The following is a 7,291-nucleotide window of genomic DNA, read 5'->3' as shown; positions in this document are numbered from 1 at the left end:
AGTATTCTCCCCAAATCCAACACCACCAGTTTAAATGGTGTAAAAGTCTAGATTTTCAACTAGGCAGATAAAGCTAAGTTATGCTGTCGTAATAAATGAGTCCCTGAATCTCAGTGGCTTCAGAAAATGGAGGTTTATTTCTTATCCCTGCTACCTATCTAAGTTAGGGGAGTAGGGGGAGGGCTGGGGCTCTGCACCAGTCAGTCACTCAGAGATTCAGGCTGACAGATGTTCATATACCTCAACCTCTGCATTCTTGGTCCCCAAAACAATGGTAAGAGAGAACTGAAGCTTGTAGCCTGCTTCTTAAAGACCTTGGTCGTGTCTGCTACAGCCCTTTGGTTAGAATTAATTCCATGGCATCACGTAGCTGCAGAGGGGCTGTAGAGTGAAATCTTCTTTGACCTAAGAAAAGAGGGAAAGGAAAGGGGAAAGGTCGACCCATGGTAGCATACATGTGATACGTAGCTAAATGATTCCAAGGTGGAGAGAGATCATCCATTTCTATCCACTTGCCTAACTCCCAGCATAGGTTGGCACCAAAAAAAAAAAAGAAAGAAAGAAAAAAGAAAAAAAAAAGGTGTACTGTCAGGCTTGTAGGGTTTGTAGGCTGAATAATGTACAAATAAATCAAATGAATGATCATCTCACTTTTCGCCTGGCTTTGGGAAGCACACATTCTGAGTCATATTTAATTCCCGCACTCTGAGGCTGAATCCTTTAAAAGATCCTAATTAGATTCTAGAAGAAATAATACCCATCAGACAAACGAATGACAGGAGGTTGCCTGTGGAGCTCAACTCCAGGCTGGGAAAATGTAATAAGAGGGCCTATCCCTCTGGAGACTATAAACAGATCGGAGGGAGAAAGGTCACGCCGATTCATAGCGGGCATAATGCCCATAAATAGTGTCCTTCAAGGATCAGCGCCGTATTCGCTGTCAGTCTGAGGAGGAGGAAGGAATACTTTCACATGATTCGAAGTACGTACTTTGTTTCTGACGAATGAAGCTCGAGACAGTTCTGGATTGTTGACAAGGGTGTTCTACGTTCTAAAAGGCTGTCTTATGGGCAATATGGGAAATTTCAGAGCCATCTCCATTCTGTACATTGGTAAAGCAACAGCAAGTCTTCCTGGGAGGGCAAAAGACACTTTGTGTTCTTGCCTGTTTATTATCCTCCTGTGTGAATACACGTGGTTTGTCACAGTATCCTAGGCTCTCACAGGGGACCTCAGAATCATTCTAGAACCACCAGCTCAATTTGCAGATGAAGAAATTGGCGACCATGCAGGGTGAATTTAGCACGGTTTAGTATCTGTGGCTGGGCAGGTTGTGCACTGCACAACTTTGAGGATGCTGTTAATGCAGGCTCCATGTGAATGGCACCTGCTGTGGTCGTGCCGATCACTCATCCTATAAGCCTTTATTGTGAAGAAAAGATGATCTCTTGTGGCTTTGAATGAAAAATGTGTATAAATTTCAAGTACCTTTCAACGTATTATTTAAAGAAGATTGGCATAGCTTTGCAAAGTATGATTCTCACATTTCGAAGAGTCTCATATTTTTGTTTTCTTTCTGGAAGTCAGTGTTCCATTGCAGCTAAGAGTTCAGACTCGGGAATCAAGGAAGAAATGTGATTTGATCATTAATTAGCTGTGACCTTAGGCAAATTCCTTCTGCTTCTCTAGTATCGGGCTCTACATTTGTAATATGAACATAATATTAGCACTGGGTTGGACAATGTTACTTACAAATTGCCCATCCCCCCCCCTACTTCTTTACATACTGTGAATTTGTTCCAGGTAGGAGTGGACTTAGACTATGTATGGATCATGGTTGATCACTAAGCCAATCAATCAGGCAATCCATTCCCTGCTTTCCCAGACTCCTTTGCACCTAGGGGTAGCCATGTGATCCTGTTCTGGCCAGGAGGAGTGTTGCTTCCCTTTCTAGGATAGTTGGTTATACTTGAGTCCCTGTCATTCTTTCCCAGAGTTCATAGTTCTTGAAGGCTGTGTGCATCCATCTGGGAAGAGAATCCACCTAAGCTCTGAATCAGAAATCACAGACCCATTTTCTCCTTCCGGGGGGCCAGTGGTCCAGTTGTATGACTGTGGGCTAGCCACTTCGCCTTTGAGGATCTCAGTTTTCTCTTGTAAAGTGGAAGAGGGGGGGTTGGATGGTGCCTGAGAGGTTATTTATTCGTTTACATAGGCAAAGAGGACCCTTCAGTCCTCATGCCTAACCACCCACAGCCCATCAACCTTTTAGCTCCTCTCCAAGGGGAAGGTGCTAGCTGGTTCCTTCAGGGTCCAGGACATTCTCCGGGCCATGCCTCAGTAGTGGGAGGGGGTCACTATGTTGCCATAGCTGCAGCCCTGTTCTGCCTCCTCTCCCCGCTTCACGAGGCTGGGCAGGGCTCCGATCTAGTGCTTGCCTGAACTCTCATGCTTTCCTACTGGGAAACTGGTGGCCATTTGATTGCGCTCTGTATTAAGTTTGGTAAGACTTATAAATCTTGAGGATTTATATTCATGTTGGAGGTAGGGAGCTAGGAAGCCTGTTTTAGTCTAATGTTCAAACTGAGTGCTCTGATCTTTTTTAAGGGACTTCTATTGGTGATTATTAGGTTCAAGTTCAACTCCTGATAAAGAAATGTCTCGATTACAGTCTAGCCTCAGTTCCTTGTATATGGCTCCCTAAGGAAATCTGAGAGCTGGGCGGAGTAGGAAGGGGGTGTAAGGAAATTGACAGCGCTAAGTTTCAGGCATTCCCAGATCCCTGGTCTCAGTGGCATCAAAAAGATGAGCAAAATCCCAACCCAAGTCAATTCCTACTAAACTTTCAACAACTATTTCTGAAACACCCATTTTGTGCCATGTCACAGCCAGCTCTGATGTTCTAAAATTCTCCTACGTTGGTTGAGACCAACACTGACCCCCAAATTCCATCCTCACAATGGCTTGTGGTTTCCTTTCCTGAAGCCTGAAAACCAGTGGTGGCTCCAAGGGGACAGCACTGGGGAGTTTTAGTCTTCCCCATCCCTCAATTTCCATCAGCCCATTCTTTAATATGACCAATTGACATTGGCCTTTAAAAAAAAAGATTTTATTTATTTATTTGAAAGAGAGAGCACCAGCGGGTGGGGGGGGCAGAGGGAGATGGAGAGGGAGAAGCAGACTCCCTTCTGAGCAGGGAGACTGACATGGGGTTCCATCCCAGGACCCTGGGATCATGACCTGAGCCAAAGGCAGATGCTTAACTGACTGAGCCACCCAGGCGCCCCGACATTGTCTTAATTTGATGTAGTATTTAAACATCTTCATCTTCAAGTCATCCTTCCTTCCAGAGACCCCCTTGTGTAAAAATTCTGGGACTACCTCTGCTGAGGAGCCCCTAAAGATTTAACACTTTCTAAGATAGAATGAGTTCCATTCAGAGAGAATACTTTCTTGAAAAGCAGACAGAATGGCACAGTGATTCCCCGGCCTGCCTTCCAACAGATTTTGGGCATTAGCTCTATAACTGGTGCCATTTATTGTAGGCTCCAGGAACTCCAGAACATTGCCATACCTTGTGCTTTTAAAGTGGAACAGGCTAGGGGCGCCTGGGTGACTCAGTTGTTAAGTGTCTGCCTTCAGCTCAGGTCATGATTCCAGGGTCCTGGGATCGAGCCCCACATTGGGCTCCCTGCTCGGTGGGAAGCCTGCTTCTTCCTCTCCCCCTGCTTGTGTTCCCTCTCTCACCATGTCTCTCTCTGTCAAATAAGTAAATAAAATCTTAAAAAAAAAAAAAATGGAACAGGCTATTGTGGAGGACACGGACAGATGTTTTTGAGTTGGCCATGCACAGTGTATTCTTGCTCTTTTCCCCAGGCAGGATTTAAAGCAAATTTTTAAAAGATGTTATTTATTTATTTGAGAGGGAGATAGTGAGCGAGGCAAGTGAGAGAGAACACAAGCAGGGGGAGGGGCAGAGGCAGAAGCAGACTCCCTGCTGAGCAGAGAGCCCAACGTAGGGCTCCATCCCAGGACCCTGGGATCATGACCTGAGTCAAAGGCAGACGCTTAATGACTGAGCCACTCAGGCACCCCTGGGATAGGCTATTAAGAGCTATTTTAGAATTCTGAAGTTAGTGCTATGGGCATTCAAGGAAGGCTTCATGGAGGTGGTGTCACTTGAGCTGAGTCAGGCCGAACGGGAAGAAGTGTTGGGGGACAGCAGGAGCAGATGTCTTACAACCGGCTGCATGCTGGGCGTAATTGTTCTCGTGTCAAGACTTGGTATGATGTGGGGTTGGCAGAGACTCAGCTCCTTCTGCTTCTTAGTCCTGCTGTCATTCTTACTCTGGAAGGGACATATGTAGGGATCTGCATGGAGCTGCTCTATCCAATATGCGTGCCACTAGCCACATGTGGCTCGTCAACACTTGCAATGTCCCTAGTGCCACATGTTGAAATGACAGTACATTGGATATACTGGGTTAAAGAAAACATGTAAAATATATAAGGAAATTATGTCATAAAATACAGTATATTGTTAAAATTAATTTCACTGTTTCTTTTCACCTTCTCAAAAAGGTGGCTAGTAGAAAATTTAAAATTAAATATGTGGCTTGCATTATATTTCTATTGGCCAGCACCTGTTGGGAGCCACCAGTCGGGTTCCCTTGCCAAGGCTAGGGCAGAGAAGTAGGGACCTACTTCTGGGGACCTATGCCAGGGTCTGCTTCTGGAGGCTGGAGCAGCTAGGAGAGCAGGCATGGAACGGAAGTGAGGGCTAGGTTTGAGGAAAGAAAAGAGATCCATCACCATCTCAGCAGATGTTCATATGCGTGTGTATCAGGTAGCTACTGCTGCATAATAAACCACCCCCGAAACGTAGTCACCTGAAACAACAATCGTGCTTACGTGTCTGTGGGTCATCTGGGAAGTTTGCTGATCTAGACTGGGCTGGGTAGATTTTGACTGTGTCTCTTCATGGGCCTCAAATTTAATTGGTCCGTGATGGGGCTTAGCCATCAATACATTTTAAAAGCTCCCAGGTGATCCTAATGCAGCCAGGATGGAGAACCATTGATTCAGACCCTAAAGCAGTGGTTCTCAAATTTGAGCGTGCATCAGAACCCCCTGGAGAGCTTATCAAAATAGAAATTGCTGTGCCTCACCCCCCAGACTTTCCAATTCAGAAGGTTTAGGCCCTAAGAGTTTGCATTTTTTTTTTTTTTTAACAAGTTCCTGGGTGATGCTGATGTTCTGGTCTGGGGACCACGCTTTGGGAACTACTGAGCAGGAAGAAAACAGTTATGATGTAATGGGGAGTGGGGATTCCTACCAGACAGGATGGAGAAGTAGAAGTTCCATCTGGGCTGGGAGGAGGAGGGGAGAGAAAGAGGAAGTGAGGTAAGAGATTAGATTTAAAAGTCCTCACTCTTACTTCCTGGAGGAAGTAGCAAAGGACAGTGAGTTGTAGGAATCGCCAGCACAGTTTTGGGGAATCTGAGAGAGTTGGAGGTGGTATTCAGTTTAGCATAACACAGCCTAGGGAGATTGCAATTCTCTTAGAGAAACCCACTTTGGCATGGTACCACATCAGTGTGGCATGGGAATGGTAGCTTAACCAAGACTGAGGGAAGATCTGGGGTGAGGGTGGCCTCGAGGGCAGCCTCTCAGAGTCCTGCCTGCTATGGGAAAAATCCCCTGGGGTCTACAACAATCCCCCGCTTCCCAGGGTTGGGGGGGGTGCCAAGGTTACTATGGATCGTTCGAAGTCGGGTTGGGAAGAAGCAAAAGCGATCACAGGAACACGAACAGGACCCATTGTCATGGGGAATGGCTTCCAGCAGGAAATCCAGGAACGAACGCAGTCCAGACCAGCACAGACCTGCCACTCCTCGGCGAAAAGCAGAAAGCACAGAAGCCCACTTGCAAAGCAGGGCCAGGACTAAGGTCAGGCGAGGGAGGTACGTGGGACACAAAATTTCAGGGTAGTGCAAATGCAGGGTCAGCATTCACCCTAGCCCCAGTCCCTGCTCAAAGACAAGAGGAATGAAACCCCCCTACACTGAGGTCCCACAGACTTCACAGTCTGCCCACCCTACTGTTGAGAATCCTGACACGTTCCCTGCATCCATCATGAAAAAGGCTCATAGCTGAGGGAACGAGTTCTATTCACTCCGTTTCCTGGAAAAAGACTATTTGAGATCAGAAGAGACTAGGTTATCATTAACAGGTAAAATTTCCTGAACCAGAAAGGGAATGTCAGATCCAGATAGAAGAATGGAAGGAAACAAAGAAACTTGCTCGTTTTGCACAACTGAATCATACTGTCAAGTTTGCTCCGGGATATTTCAGGGTTGGCATACACGCCATCAACAGTTTTTAATGAAGGTTTGTCTGAGACAAGAAAGGGTTTGAGGGGCGCCTGGGGGGCTCAGTTGGTTCAGCATCTGCCTTCAGCTCAGGTCATGGTCTCAGGGTCCTGGGGTTGAGTCCTGCATCGGGGCTCCTTGCTCAGCAGGGAGCCTACCGCTCCCCCTGCTTGTGCGCTCTCTCTCTCTCTATCTCTCTGACAAATAAATAAAATATTTATTTTTTTAAAGATTTTATTTATTTATTTATTTGACAGAGAGAGACAAAGCGAGAGAAGGAACACAAGCAGGGGGAGTGGGAGAGGGAGAAGCAGGCTTCCCGCTGAGCAGGGAGCCCGATGCGGGGCTCGATCCCAGGACCCTGGGATCATGACCTGAGCCGAAGGCAGACGCCTAACGACTGAGCCACCCAGCCGCCCCAATAAATAAAATATTAAAAAAAAAAAAAAAAAAAAGAAAGGGTTTGAGCCTCATAAGAACTTGGCTGGGTAGGAGGCTCAGAGGCGTCATGGAGATCCGTTAAGATTGATGAAGCCCGGCAATGGGTGGGTAGACGCCTCTCTCTGAGAAACTGGCTGAACCTACAGAGTGAGGACAGGTCTAGAATTGAGGGGACCAGTCCCACCCAGTAATTACATTGTTACTCACTCTGCAGCATTTACTTTGGAGAGGGAGGGGGCCTGATGGGCAGGGACACTCTCTGGGTCATGCCAGATTGGAGGCGGGGGAAGCCTAGACTTCACAGCTGAACTTAGCCCCCCTCCAAAGGGGCACACGTTTGGGTGTCTGAGACTCTGTGAGGCACCTGATCCCCTTCTCAGGGAAGTCTGTGGCTCCGGTAGTCAGGGAGGAAAAACGTGGTCCCCAGGAGAGTGAAGTTAGCCCGGCCACAAAGAGGATCCACTGTTAACCTGGGTGTG

The sequence above is a fragment of the Phoca vitulina genome, unplaced genomic scaffold (assembly GCF_004348235.1).
Source record: "Phoca vitulina isolate PV1807 unplaced genomic scaffold, GSC_HSeal_1.0 scaffold109, whole genome shotgun sequence".
NCBI lineage: Eukaryota > Metazoa > Chordata > Mammalia > Carnivora > Phocidae > Phoca > Phoca vitulina.
The sequence above is the reverse complement of the archived record's forward strand: the minus strand, read 5'-3'. Positions refer to the sequence as shown.